Source organism: Dermacentor silvarum, unplaced genomic scaffold (assembly GCF_013339745.2).
Source record: "Dermacentor silvarum isolate Dsil-2018 unplaced genomic scaffold, BIME_Dsil_1.4 Seq271, whole genome shotgun sequence".
Lineage (NCBI taxonomy): Eukaryota > Metazoa > Arthropoda > Arachnida > Ixodida > Ixodidae > Dermacentor > Dermacentor silvarum.
In genome coordinates, this window is record NW_023605961.1 from 16,065 (window position 1) to 32,128 (window position 16,064).

A 16,064-nucleotide genomic window follows, 5' to 3' on the forward strand; every position below is an offset into this window, starting at 1 on the left:
TTCATCAACGCCGAAGTGCGCGCGCCGTCATCAAACATGTGGTTTGACGGCTTTTTTGTTTGTGCGTTTCGTATTAAAACGAAAGCTCTGCTGTATGTTCGCTTCACGCCTCTGCCTTGCGGGGATATGAGTCCATTGCTCCTGACCCTGCACTATCGCCGGGATCGGCCCGGCCTCCTGTAAAAAAAGGGTCGTAGGCGGGATGGGGGAAGTGGCGGGGGGGGGGGGGGGGTTGCTTTTTAATTGATGAGGCAAACTATACTCGAGCAAATCCTATGAAGTCAGTGTGAGCTGAGCCCACAAAACCACGCTGCTCTTTCCCCGCTCCAAAACGCAGTTCTCAAAAGACGCCGACATTGAAAGAAGTCTGCCTCCACCATGATGTCACGGAAATGCGAGCCAACGTGATTGGCTGGCGCATTAATACAATTGCACCTCCGAGTTGGACAACGAGGTATACTTGCCATGTATTCTAAGGTTGTCATCTAGGTGATTGCAGAAGCTCAGTCTCGTGTGTACTAATGGAACTGCTGTGAAAGTAGCCACGAAGTTGGGTGAAAGTATGCGCTTCTTGCAGTGCGCTGTTTTGTACTCCGCCACTGAGACCAACTGCCAAACAGGCTTCGCCACTGATGAGTTTCGACAAAAAATGCGGAGCAGCAAGCGCGTCAGTCGATAAAACTCATTAAGAGAGTGGGCGAGGCGCGAGCCCGTGGCGATGATGCTCTGCGGCTGGGCTTTGGTTCTACAGGGAGTATACGAGCAAAAGCGGTGTATCGGCGGAATATACAGCCAGAGAAGCGCCAGCGGGGATACTAGTAGATCTGTGCGGTCGCGATAGCCCCTGCGGAGATGCCATCAGCGACAAACGGCCTTGCGCATTCAGGCCGTGCCGTTCCGCCACGTCCGTTTCTCGATTTCGGTGAGTGCACGGACGGTTTGTTTGCGAACGCTTGCAGATCGAACGGTTGCCGGTGTATCGCGCCCTCGAGGCACTCTGGCTCAGGCCACGTGTACAAATGTGTCTGCTCGAAGACGTATGCGGTTAGGATGGTGCGCGGCTACCGAGATATATGCGTAGTCATGCACGAAAACAAAGCCAAAACAACAGACTGCTGCGGCGGTTGCACTCCGATAGGTGCGGAACGACATTCAGACATGTCGTTACAGATCCTAGCAACAGATGCACCAAAGACAGCGAGGCGTGTAAAGGACTCCTCACAATCCTCAGAAGTCCGAAGGCTCGGGTTTGTCATTGCACGAAGTCTATTCACAACACTTTGCAAACGCAACGTCTTGGGTATGCACTTTGCGTTTGCACCGGGCATATCCAAAGTCTGGACCATGTCCGGTGCATTCGCTATACCCAAGTATCATCAAAGCTTCACTATATTGGAGCTTAGTACTTCTATACTCTTGACTATGTCCGATGCATGTTCCTGTATGCCATGTTCAATGCAACTATGTTCAATGCGCTATGTAATCGCTATGTTCAATGCGACTGTGCTTCCTCGAAAGCGACCACGCCGCCACCGCCAGAAACACCCTTGTGTAATTCGTCTACGTACACACCTTCGCTGTAGAAGATTCGTGCACTCGAAGTTATCCCGAATTGTTAAGGTTAACGCTGCGCCCTCCATAATAGCGTTCCTCAAACGTCACATTGCAGCTTCGGTTAGTCCAATCCAGACTGTGCAAGATCGTTTGCAACCAGATTCAAAGGACGACATTGCCCATTATTTCCAGCCTTCTCAATAACTGCAGGTCACAACAGGTATTATTAGCTTCTTCGACTTAAGTAAGTAAGCAGTATAGCAGAAGATACTAGATAATTTCAATAAATGGCAGATTTTTGTGTTATTTTAATGTGGCGCTACTCGAATGGGTCAATGATCAGGTAAGTACGCACTTTAGGTGTTATTCAGTGCATTTCTCCGAGACGCGCGCTGAAAACTTTGCTATCTTGACGTCAGTATTCCTTTCTGCATTTTTTTTCTCCAGCCTGGCGTCGAAGATATTGAAAGTGTCACAACAGATGCCATCGACCGAAGAGACGTTGCAACTTTTGTCCGCTACGACTTCTGCGGAGTGTGCGTGGCTAAACGAGATTAGTCATGCCGTCCAACCTGCGACGTTCGCAGTCGCCGAAGACGCGACGGCGCCGAACTTTGTCGGCACTAACGTAGAATCTCCCAATACACGGTTGCGTGAGTGCGTATGGCAACGTCAGGTTAAAAAAGTTACGGGGTTTGACAGCTGCGTCGACGTGAAAGATTGCTTTCGGCATAACGCGTGACGGCTACGTCCCGTCAGAGTTATTGTTAGCAAAACTGCACACACGATGGCTTTATTATACCATTTGTTTTGTACTGGACTTATTGTATAGAGGACGTCCCGAAGCAAAACTGTCGGAACTATTAGTAGCGCAATCAGCCTTTTTCATGAGCTCGCACACCTACCATTGTAACGGAAAACAATGTCACCAGAATTTATCAGGATGACGTCGCACCAAAAGAGAAGAGATAGTAATAGAGGAAACGCAGGTACGTTAACAAGATGAAAGTTTCGGGTTTGTACCATGCACTGGGGTGGGGAGAGAGAAGATTTTAGAAAGAGGATAGAAAGAGAGGGAGATAAAAAAGAATTAGGAATACGTTTTTATTATAGGTTTTCACACAAGACGATGGATTGCAGGAAGCACTAATGGTTGCATGGTCTTGTGATGTTATGATGAGTCCCCGTCAATGTTATAGAATTCTCTCTTCCACCAGAGGCCAATCTAACTGGATGAGCACGACGGAGAGTGAGCGTCTTTGCACACGGTACAGCGGGCACTGGCACAGAATGCGACGAATGGTTTCCTATTCAGAAACGTGGTCACAGGCTACGGCATCTGGCCATCCGTTTGTATGTGGTACACGTAGGTATTGGCGAACGCCACTCCCTGTCATTGTACGCCACAGGGATGCGTCTCTTCGGGACAGTCTTGATAGAAACGGACTGCGCAAAGTAGCATTCAGGGAATATAGTTGGACATGTCTGAGTTCAGCTCACTCGCGTCAAATGAAGCACGAGTATACCTTTGCTTCACGCAAGACCGTGCCACGCGAGCGCTCTCGCATGCGATGCCTTGCAGTATTGGAAAGCTAAAACATTTCGAGGACCCTTAAGCTTCGCCTTAAAGAATGGATCGTGATAGCATTCAAAGATCCCTGACTGCTTGTCACACTTCCCGGCAACTGCAGCTTATGTAATCTTAATGTTTACCGGGAAACGATGGCGGCGAACGCTATGATCGAAGGTGAGCGTTCTGGTAGAAACGCGGTCTCTTGCGTGCGCCGATCCCGGAGGTAGTGCACAGCCGTGCCAACAAAGTTACATCATCAGGTTTTTTGTTATTGCTTCGCACTTTTAATATTTCAGTCTGCGAAGATTTAACTTACAAGGCATGCTCTGTCGTTGTTTTGTTTCGTGACATTTCTTTGTGGGCTGTCACACTCAAAATTTTTGAGGAATAACTTTGTCAAGAATGTTAGACAAGGTATGAACAAGTTTAGCGGTGGTGGGCGGTGGTGGTGGTGATGATGTTGAAGCAGGCGGGGTTAGCCTGGCATACATAGCCGGCAATTGTTCCGCCTGATCCTCCTTCGAGTTGATATCAGGGGTGTGTCACCAAGTGTCTATGAGCCCCGTGTCTCGCAGGAAGGCCAGCAGCAGTCGTTGCGCTCTCTTCCTGGTTATCGCAGGTCCTCCGGGGAAAACGACGTCTTCAAATGTCCTGTGCGTAAGACCGCTCTTTTGTAGGCTGTCGATCATCGCTTTTCTTTCTTTGTCAAACTGCGGGCATATCCAAATGTAATGTTCGATGTCGCCAATGTCACCACAGAAAGCACAGAATGGGGAAGCGCGAAGCCCAGTCTTGAATAACCAAGCTGTGGTGTACGCGGAGTCGGTCCTGATGCGGTATAAAAGCGTCGCTTCTTCGCGGGTAAATCCATGAGTCACGCAGGCTTCGTGGGGATTCTTGTGGATCTCCCTAAAGTGAAGGCGGATTACACCCTTAGGGTTCTGAAGAGCTTTTGGAGCTTTCACTTTTGGGACACATGTCAGCGCTAGGCGTGCAAGGGCGTCAGCTTTCTCGTTTCCATCAATTCCTACGTGTGATGGTATCCACTGGAATCTTATATTAAATCCTTTGCTTGTTAGATCGTTAATCAGTGCCAGAGATTGCCTTGTAAATTTCTCTAGAGGTAGGCCACGATGCAATCTCTGTAACGCTGACTTGGAATCCGTCAGCACCACGACATCTCGTGCAGAGAAGGCCCGTAGTTTCCGCAAAGCCGCGGTGATTGCGGCGCTTTCTACTGTTGTAGAGGAAACTACGCGATCCAGTCGGCCAGACCATGACACATCAAGGGATGGTATGCAGAATGCCGCTGCACAGCTATCTGTTTGTGCGCACACCGAGCCGTCTGTGTAAACTTGTAAGTGGCGTTGAAATGCTGTGCTCAAGTGTTCCAGCACAATAAACTTTGCTTCTGCAGTTGAAATGGTGCGTTTCGCCGGTAGGTGGGGTACACTGAGGCTGCAGGTAACGTCCGAAAAAGACCATGGCGGGTCAAGGCGACTGCGTTTAGGCCATTCCAATCCTAAACATTGGAAAGTGTTCAGCGCCGCATGGAAATGTGAGCGAGTTCTTGCTCTTAGCCGCCGGAGAAGCGCCGTGCCTGCGCGGGACTCGCCCAGCCTTAATAGCTGCGTCAGCAACGCCTGAGATGCCAAGAGACGGAGTGGAAGAGATTCTGCCTCATTAGTGACTTTCTTGTTTGAAGCCGTCTGTGGAACTCCCATCGCCAAGCGAAGTCCCTTTCTGTGCACAGCCTCCAAGCGCTCGAATTGACTCGATGACGGGGATATCAGAGGGAGCTGATAGAGAATGCGGCTTGTTATCAGTGCCGCATTCAGTTTAAGCATGGACATAGGATTGTTTCCCCAACGTACACCTGCCAATCGACGAAGTGCGTTGACTCTTTGCACTGATGCAGCCACAACACTTTCGACCGCACGACGCCATAGTAGCTTGCTGTCGATGGTGACGCCCAGGAATCGAACATGAGTTGCACGAAGAATTGAATGCCCTCTGATATTCAGCGTCAGGCGTGTTGACTTGCGTCTCACTCCCGGGAAAAGCATGAAGGCAGATTTTTCCGCTGATAAAGATAGGCCAAGCATCGATAAGTGGCGTTCGATGGCGGAGATTGCGCCCTGGGCGATCCGGGCCAACCGTTTGTGTTGGTACCCCGAGATCCAAATGCAGATGTCATCTGCGTAGATGGACATTTTAACTGCCGTCCGACCTACTTTCAGTGCATCTGGAAGGCTGGCCATGGCAACGTTAAAAAGCAAGGGAGATAGGACGCTTCCTTGTGGGACACCGAGGGAAATTCGTCGCTTATCACTCATTATACTTCCGAGCTTAACTTGGGCATACCGATCTCTGAGAAATTCATGGATGAATCGAAGAGCATTTCCTGAGACGCCCATGTTTTGGAGTCCGTTGATGATGCCTGTATGAAGCACACAGTCGTATGCCTTGGCAACGTCCATAAAGATGGCGAGTGTGGAAAGGCCGTCCGCGCGATGGTGCTCGATATGGCTTATTAAATCCAAGACACTGTCCTGGGCACTCAACCGTGGACGAAAGCCGGTCATGCACGATGGCAGTCTATTTCCTTGCTCAAGATACCATGTTAACCTCGCACATACTAGTCTTTCCATCAACTTTGATACGCATGATGTTAGCGATACTGGCCGATATGAGGCGAGGTTCGCAGGATCCTTTCCGGACTTGAGTACTGGCACCACCCATGCTATCTTCCACGTTTCTGGGATCTCTCCCGTGCTCCAGACGTGATTAAATATGTCCAGAAGGGCTCGTCTTCGTTCGTACGGCAGATTTGTCAGCATCTGATTGCTGATCGAATCGGGACCCACAGCACAGCGTCTTCTTAATTTGCTGAGCGCCATATCCAACTCACGGAAAGTGAATGGCGTATCCATGGTATGGAATGCTTGAGACAACAGAGGGTTCGATACTCCTGCTGATCTGCCAGATGTGAATCCATCTGCAAAATCTTCTGCAAGGGTTTGCAAATCTTTTCCTTGCTTCAAAGCAAGTGCTTCAAATGGCCTGTGCGGGCGAATCTTTCCGGATAGGCTATTCATTACTCCCCATATTCTTGTCATGGGAGTAAACGCCGATAAGCTCTCACAGAAAGCAGCCCACTGAACTCGTCTTAACCTTTTTGTGTGACGACGGATGACAGCGTTTATCCTGTTGTATTCAGTTTTTGCAGAGGGATTTCCCGTTTTTCTCATTAGTTTCCGCTCCGCTCTCCTACGCGCTGCGCAGAGGTTCTTTAGTTTCAAATCAGGAGTAGGAAAATGATCTGGCAGTTTCAACATTGAGGTAGCCACTCTCTTGCTCCGCAGCATATCTGCGAATAGCTCACCAGGGGATTCATCCAACGCTTCTCTGTATGTGTCCCAGCGTGTCACAGCACAGAATTGTCGACCAGCAGTGTGAAATCCGGTGATGTTGGTGAAGATCGGAAAATGGTCGCTGCCCATCCTGTCTGGGGCCGTTGTCGACGATACGTAAAGGTCTGTAGAATGGATCACGAGGTCTATGGCACTCCATGAATCTGGTGGTCTGAAGAAAGTTGGTTTACCATCGTTCGCGATACATAAGTCAGCAGCATCCGCGGCTGCGACAAGTTCCTTGCCTCGGAAATCTGCAATCTTATCTCCCCAAAGCGAATGATGTGCGTTAAAATCGCCACAGATTATTCTAGGAGAGGGGCAACGAATGCAAAGGTCCTTTATAAACGCCTCCATAGAGACCTTCCTGCGTGGACTTATATACACCGACACCACACTGAGTTTTCGGTTTCCTAGGCACACTTGCACAGCGGTGACTTCCAAGTAGGTAGAACAAAGGTCCTGCACTGGTAAGGCGACGTGAGGTATTTCTCGCCTGATGTATATCATCGCACTTCCATTAGCAAATGACGGTATACTCGGATTTCCATGTCTGATGTACCCTGGGATCGTCCTTCCATTAGGGAGACCAGCCTCCGAGAGGGCTAGAATTGGTATAGGTATGTCTCGAAGGAAAAGGCTGAGTTCACACAGACGCTGTTGAATACCGGCGCAGTTCCATTGCATTATTAAGGGCACTTTTGGGCGACGGAATGGACCAAGTGGGCGAGAAATTGCCATTATGCTACTGAGGGTATGTGGAAGTAGAGCAGAGTATTACTGACTCAAGAGCCAGCACTGCTTCCAGCATATCCTTCGTTGAGCTCGCAGGCATCTTCGCGACGTGGGAACGTAGTGCCGTGAACAGAGCGCGTATCACATGCTGGCAGTTTTCCAGCTGACTGCTTCCAAGTGGTGCTTGAGGTCGGTTCACTGCGGCCGCATAGGTGCGCTTTTCGGACTCTTTAGGAACAGGTTTCTCAGCGGCGGTGACCGTTTGCGTTGGCTCAATAACTTCGTTTATCGGTGTGAGACGCGGGAAATCAGAAGCGTAGTCTCTTTCCAAAGCAGTTAGTTGTGGCGCGCTGAGTGTCTTCTTCGTGTTCGATGGTGCGCTTGCATTCTTTGGACCCAAAACAAACATCTTATTCCTTCGTTGAGCAGCTGTCCGCGCAGGACATCGACCGTAGCTAGCAGGATGGTCGCCGCCGCAGTTTGCACACACAGAGTTTTCTTTGCTTGCACACGTCTTAAAATCATGAGGTCCCCCACAGCGCTTGCACCTCTGTTCTCCACGACAGTACTTGGCGATATGTCCGAAGCGCTGGCACTTAAAACAGCGTGGTGGTGTCTCCACGTAGTCGACAAGCTCGTGTCTGGTGAAACCAAGGTTGATCTTCTCGGGGCGTTCAGAATTTGGAGCAAATGTGAGAACCACCGAGTTAGTGCGCCTTGACTCCCATTCAGATGACGAGGTGTGGACCCGACGGATGATTCTTTTTGCATGAAATACTCCCTGAGGTCTCAGGAAGGTGAGCAGCTCCTCATCCGAGTACCATTTTGGGACTCCTCTAACAATGCACGTGTTTTTCATATAACTGTGCGGGACACGGGAAGATATGGCTATGCCGCCGATATTCTTGGTCTCTAGAAGGATGTTGGCTTGTCCTTCTGTCTCCACATCTAAGAGCAATGCTCCCTGTGCTGTGAAGCGGCTCTTCACTGGTGCTCCACCGAGAATCGCTTCAAGCTCAGAATACAGGAGAATAGGGTTCACTTGCCTTAAATCAGCTCTCTCGGATGCTGCAGTGATTAGCACTGGAATTCCCTCCGCCCTGTCTTTACGATGGCGCACAACTCGGAAACCACCCTCGTCCATGTCGAGGTCTGAAAGGTTCGCCACGTTGTCGTCCTCGATGATTGTTGACTCGTCTTCAGAGTCACCAGTGTCTTGTCGCTTGCAGTCAGGCTGGCTTGTACAAATCAGCTGGCGTTTCTGACCCGGTGTCACCCCTTGGGAGGTCATGGCGGAGTGCTCGTCGGTGCCAGCTTGGGTCCTAGCACCTTGTGAGGTGGCGGGTGGCGCAGCACCCGTCGGTCTCCGATACGGAAGGTACCTTTTCGAGTCGACCGACGTGATGAACAGTTCTGACCAGTAAGGTTACCAGAACAGAACGATAATAACGATACTTGTACGCAGAGCTACTCAGACAGGCTAGCAGCAGCTTCGTCCTACTTAATCAGCTCATGTTTACTACAATTCATATTGCTACCAAAGCCGCTCACCTTACTTCGTATGACATTGCTGTGTTGCTATCGCATTCATTGCTTCGCCCTTAGGGCGAAACTGTGACATTTTTTCAATGGGCGATCGCACAGTTTTCGGGCTGATCTGCCTGCATCCTGGCAACTATAAATACTGTCTCACGTATTCGTTGCGAGTGGTCCGCTTTATAACCAGTGCTTGTTTCGTCCCTGTTTGTTTCTTCCAGCACACAGCGCAAGGAAAATTAATGCTGTTTGAAACGACCTTCGAAACGCTCTCCGAAACGTCGTGGTGTCTTAACGCATACGACACACGGGCATGCGCAAATTGTCAGTTTTCTTGCAGTTTCTGTGCGGGCGTTGTACATTCACTCTCCCCGAAGACACTGGCATTCTGCAGCGACCCTGAGGGGCCACTTCGCCTGCTGGGAGCCAAGGTTGAATGACTGCTCACACCGAGCAGAACCAGTGTGTGAGCGCGCCTGAGTCATCCGGCGCGCCTCTCCGCCGATTTCTCGCTGAGGGCCCGCACTAAATAAAGATCGCCACGCCGCACACAAGGGGGTGAGCGGGGGAGGCCCGGCCTGCTAAAAACAGAAGGGGGATGGAAGCGCCTCGCACACACACCGTAGTGCCCGCTACGGGGGCCTCCACCTATACCTGCGGACCGGACGGGATTGGCCGCATGACTCGGCCCGGAGACGTCACACCCGAGAGCGGCTCGGGACCGGTTGCGGCACGTCGTCATAGCCGCGGGCTCCTTACAAAGCCGCCGGGCCCTCAGCTGAGCGGGCGAGCAGCTGACGGAAACGCGCCGAGAGGGAAGTGCTGAGTCACGGGGCGGTGCGGCGGATGGGTCGTGCTGCTGCGGCACCGCTGTGCTGTGTTTGAGCGGAGGGCGAGACAAGGCCGCGCCCCCTCCCGCCTGACCCGACCCACAGTCGACTGGATGCCGCAGATGACGAACGTCTCCATTATAGAGTGTCTCGACGTCTAAAGAGTTCGAGGTATTATTCGCCGTTAAATGGAATATAGTAGGCTTGGGCACCACCAGAACAGGACACCCAACCAGCCTCTCTGCCTTTGCTTCGAATAGTATCTCTCTCTGCACAAACACACACACCATTGGCCTGACTATCATTAACCCTTTAACGCGTAAGTTACGCTAAGTTTAGTATCTCAATATGCTGACTTGAGTGTGTCAATCTTAAACCGAAAGTTCATAGTTTCGTGTTTGGTATGTTGTGTGGGGAGCACACGCCGCCATCTTCTCCCGCGTACGCTAGTTGTCGCATGCGCACGTAGCGCAGTGCACGCGGCGGGAGCCGGGCGGACACCTTCTCCTTCTCCCGCGTACACTCGTCGCATGCGCGCGCCGCGGGAGCCGGGTGGCCACGAGAGAGAGGTACTTTGCCCTCTCCAGGTTACGACTTTACAATTGCTAGTAGATAAACCGCGGGTGTGGCACTGCGGGTCACTTGACTTACGCACTAGTGTTGTCGTGGCAATCGTGGAGACGCAGCGACGCATCGACCTTGCCGAGCGCATCTCCTAGGTGCATAGGGACCGAATCGTTTAGGGACTTTCTACAAGGCGCGTTGAATGTCTGGCGGTGTGGCCCACGCCGGCCGCGCTTTATTTTTCTAGTGTTTGTTCTAGTGGCGCAAATCCTTGCAGTAGTGGTGGTATGGCATGACTGCTTTTGATCTTCGGTGAACTCTGGTGGTGTAAAACCCGTATTTCTCAACGATTCGGTAGTGCTGACGTTCGAAATATTCAAGGTACTACGGCGGAGAATTCTTCCTTTGCTGGTTTTGTATGCGTTTGTCCCTAACGTTGGCTTCCGAGACTTGAGGTTTGTTTACGCGACACTGGCTTCCGGCCACCGGCGTAGGAACCGAGAACACGCTGGGCTGGTCGTGACTGGGCACAACTGTGGCTGCTGTTAAGGGACCGATGGTATTCCTAAATAAACGCATCACTGTTTTGATGATCCAAATATAATCTCACTATCAGGGAGGGAGAAGTCTACCTGACTGCAGCAGTATTTGTTTATTTGGGGTCACTCACTGTTTTGATGATCCAAATATAATCTCACTATCAGGGAGGGAGAAGTCTACCTGACTGCAGCAGTATTTGTTTATTTGGGGTGTAGCTACGCTGTGCTCCACAACACCCCAACGACCGCCGCTTCGCGTCGGCGCCCGGCACCGCGGCTTCCGCCGCGGCACCGGGGCACAAACGAGAGCAGTATCCGCTTGCGCAAGAGCGGACGCAATTTTCTCACTCGCACCCGCGTGTCCTCGCACCTGCGCACAAACGACTGGCGGGACGTTTGTGCGGTCTCTTGCCAGACCAATGTCTCAAAAGTCCCTAAGCAATTTTGTCCCTAGGCACCTAGGAGCTCCACGATTGTCATGACAACACGTGTTAAGCGATGTCACGTGACCCGCAGTGCCACGCCCCCGCTGTACCTACTAGCAATTGTAAAGTCGTGACCGGGTCGGGGAACTCCAGCGACTGCGAGAGTGCGAGAAATGTGCCCGATTCGACGGCAGTGAAAACAAATGGGCTTGTCGTCAGCAGTGCGCCATTCAGATGGGTTGCGGAAACGTGGTGGGCTATTAGACGCGGGACGGGCGGAATCAAAGAAGCCTGGTGGGTATATATCAGGGCGATGGGCCGAGCAGACGGTGTGAAGACCCATGATTGCGAACTCCTGGCGGACAACTGCCTGGATCAGAGAAACCATCACTGCAGGTGCGTTGGAGGAGCTGGAGTCGAAGGCAGCCGGATAGGCGGCCTCAGTCTCACGCCGGACGATCCTGGCAACGTCGCCAGTGTTGTATGGACGAGGAGCGTCGGCACAGGAAGATGTCGCTGGGGTGTTGGGCAGACGGGCAAACTGCTGGTCGATACGTCGGCTTTTAGCGAGTTCCAGGCGGCGGCACTCTTTTATAACTGTACCCACTGTCGCCACGTTGTTGAAAACAAGCAAGTTGAAGGCGTCATCGGCAATGCATAACATGCATGAATATGTGGAAAACCTTGTCTGGCTCAGTCATGTGTGCGTCAACTTTGCGGCACAGAGCCAAGACGTCCTGAATGTACGTGACGTAGGGCTCTGTTGACGTCTGCACACGGCCGGATAACGCCTTCTGCGCGGCAAGTTGGAGACCGTAGGGGTTGCCGAACAAGTCTCGGAGCTTTTGCTTAAGCGAATCCCAACTGGTGAGCTCATCTTCGTGTGTCCGAAACCAAACTCGAGGTGTGCCACCGAGGTAAAAGTCTACGTTGGCGAGCATGATAGTAGGGTCCCACCGGTTATTGCGGCTGACGTGTTCGTACAGGCTGATCCAGTCCTCGACGTCCTCCCCATCTTTGCCCGAGAATACGCCAAGATCACGGGGAGCGGGGAGATCGATGTAGGTCGTCGAAGTGGAAGCAGGTGTCGGAGCCGGCAGAGTCGAGCTGTCGTCGCCGGGAGCCATGACCGAAGGCTCGACGCACCATCCACTGCGAAGCTCCGTGACTCGGTACAGGCAACGTCCACTTCCACCAGATATGTTACGTAGGAAGACGCAGATGAAAAGCTATATACAAGTATATTTAGAAGCAAATGCGTCGCACTGGCCATGAGGCAACAGCCCCCGCTAGCCTCTAATCGTCGTCTTCACACTGCTCGCCTCCTCGTCATCGCAGATACTGTTCCGTAGCACTATAATGTACCCCCCATCCGATGCGCGGTGCAGACGCTCAATATGATATAGAGATCTCTGGTCTGCTTGTAGCCTTAGAGGTAAATGATGTGCTTCAGTGAGTAATGGAACTGATTGCGCCTCACTAGGTAATCCCAGCATTAGTCGAAGGGCAACGCGATGATTACGTTCCAGTTGGGCCATCAAACTAGGTGGTACGTTCAGGAATGGTAACGCATACATCATGCCTGAGAGTACAGATGATTGGTACACCTGCAGAGTCGTTGTTTGGTCACAGCCAGCACCTCTAGCAGTCAAGGCGGCCACATACTTAAGGATGGATTGCGATTTGTGTCGTACGAATTTAACGGCAGGACGCCAAGAGATGCGATCATCCACAATTAAGCCCAAATAACAGTGTTGTCGCCCCCAGCTTATTGGCGTTTCGTCAAGGTACAGTCGGCTCATTGTTCGACGAGCGCGTTGTTTAGGGTGGTATGCTATTGCAGCCGACTTAGCAGGTGATATCTGCAGGCCAACAGGCGCAAGTTGGAATACGCTAGCGCAAGACAGGGGTAATTGGAGATCGCAGGGAGAGGCCTTCGTCCTGCAGTGGACATAAAATATAGGCTGATGATGATGATGATGTTGATGATGATGATGATGATGTTGATGATGATGATGATGATGATCTGCAGGCCAACTACACCCAACTACTCCGAAGTCGCGTTCAGAGCTATTTGCAAGCTTGCACGAAGCCAAGGGCGAAGGTGCGAAGGGCCGCTTATCCACAGAGCAATATCATCTGCATATATAGCTATGCTCACAGGGAAGTCACTGTCTCCAGGCAAGCGACTTAGAAGCGCGGCGAGTACTGTGTTAAACAGAAGCGGCGATAAAACGCTGCCCTGTGGGACACCGCACTCAACAGTGCGGGATTCACTTGTTATTGCTCCGACAGCATATAGCTGAGAACATGTTTAAAATCAATTTTAAAAGTACGCGCGTGCAGCCACCCGCAAAGCGCAGCACCTCGCGATATTGACATCAAGGGAGGATTGTAAATAACCAAGAAAACGCTACGTCACGAGTTTGCGCTGCCGTCGGGGCGGGGCTGGCGAGCAAGGTTCTCGCCGCTCCGATCGTCCCGGTGCTTTTTTTTTTTTTTAAGGGGCGAAGCTCTTTAGGGTCGAGGTAGTCGAGGCATGTCCCCCGTCGCGCCGTTGTAGCTACGCTAGTACTAGCCGCTCCCGCTAGAGGCGTAGCTGTGCTCTCGTTTGATTTGAATGGCGCCCACTAGATGGCGCTTTCTCTTTCGCCGGTCGACACTCAATGCGCTTCGATATACTGCTACCCTGCTACTATGAACATCGTCAAGCTGCCAGCTACAGCCACCGTTACTAGATTACGTTGAGACACAGCGGAGGATCTCCACCTACCGCTCACCAACAAGAGCCGCAACGGGGAGCACGCCGCCGTGAAGCTCTCAAACGGGATCGTTGTCATGACTATGTACCTGGCACCTAACCTGTTCAAGGGAAACATCGTCCCGTACATCGAGAAGGTGATGCTGCAGTATGAAACTGCATACAAACACGGCCCCTTCGTGCTCACCGGAGACATTAACGTGGACATCATGAACGACGACTGGCTAGTCCAACACATGATGTCCCGCTACGATCTCTGGTGCATTTCATAAGAATACAAACGTCCCACCACCATCAGGGGAACTTGTATAAACATCGTCATCTCGAACTTTAGACTACATCCAATTCACGATCCCTTGGCTTTCTACTTTACGTACCACAATGTCGTTATACTCAAAGGGAAACGTTTTCCTGAGCTTAACGTCATATATGATTAAAACAGAATCAGGGGAACCCCCTCCTTTTTTGTGGTCCGTAGAGCTCTTGAACAAAATCATCTACCCCATGTGTAAATCACACCCCCGTGTTTGTGTGACACATCTTTGTATTATGATCGAGTGGGCAAAATCTACGGAGGATTCACGGTTTACCAGATTACCTCCGGAGCTTCGCCCACTCATCATCATTCTCTTCGTGGATATGGCGACCATTTTTTTTTCTCTCTCTCTCTGGTCGAGACGCTGGCCTCGTTCGCCGCTGACGGCGGCACAAAATCGTCTCAATTGTTTCTGACACGAGCTAGATAACTCTTAGAGTATAGTGACCTCGAAAGTGTGCCTGTTATGAAACGTTGTGCGATATGGTTAATCCATAGAGAAAGGAATTATGCTTAATCGTTGGCGTGATTTTGGCTCGCAAGCGGTCAGCGCAGCCGCCGCAGCAATCGTCTCTACGAAGCGGCTCGCCTTGCTACGTGTTTTCTCATCGCTATACCAACGCCGTCGGCAAAACTAATTCTACTGTCAGTTATGAGCGTCATAAATTTACAGTCGTTGATTGTGTTGACGAATATAGGTGCTTTATTGAGGTGCGGACGGATCGCAAGGTCCGTCGGCACCGGATCAGACGGCCAGAGAGCTAGGCCTATACCGTTTCCCAGCGATCGCAGCTCGCCTATGGTGGATCGAATCAAAAGTGGCTGGCCACGTCTAATACGGTGGCGACTCCCGCCTGGAGGAAATCGTCAACGCTGGACGACGAAAACGAGGACGGCGACGACACAACAAAGCTCGTGCAGGCGTAGCAGACGAACTAGCAACACGAAGCTCGCTCGCCTGCGAGCGCGCTAGCTTGTACACGTCACAGTTTTGTGCGATCACGTGCTCACTGTGTATACAATCTCCCATCTCGTTGCTCTCTGAAACCGAAACTCTGACTGGTCGCTGCAAAGAAGGCTCCAAATAATTATTTGTCGCGCTCTGAAGCAAATGAGGTATCGCGCCGTGATTACTGGGTCATTAGCTATACTTAATACAGCAGAAAAAAAACAACTTCAAAAATTTTTGTGTCAGTACTCCTTTAAATACAACTGAGGTCAAATTTTGCGAACATATGGCGAACAGTATACGCCAAGTTCGTGTGTGATGGTAAATGCGTGTTGATCAAATACAGCTTTAAAAAAACTGTAAGTCAGTAGTCGAAAGTTATTAGCTAGGTTTCCCAATGTCTCAAGAGAACTCTGCGTTTCAGATATTTTATACTTTGAGATAATAGGTAGCATTTTCAGCACAATGTATCGCGATGTTTTAACGTTTCTGGCTTATTTAGAAGCGTTACGAATAATTAGTGAACCCTGATTTTTTTCTTTTTAATTTTTCATGCATGATATATTAGGTTCGTCTGGGGTTCTCACTTCATTTTTTTTTCTTTCTATTTTTTCATGCGTGATATTGCCACGAGACAGTGAAGGGGCTGCTACTGTCGGTCGGACGAAGACGATGGCGACGAAGTAGCCAGAGGCGCGCGACAGCCTTGCATCCGTCGCCGCTGCTTGTCCAAACGTTGTATATAGCAATAGTCCCTAAATAAACTTTATCCCCGTAACAATATATTGGGTTTGCCTGGTGTCCTCACTGAACTAAAGGAAGCAGCTTCTTTATGTTTTGTGATTTAGATAACCAGGTAATAATTGACG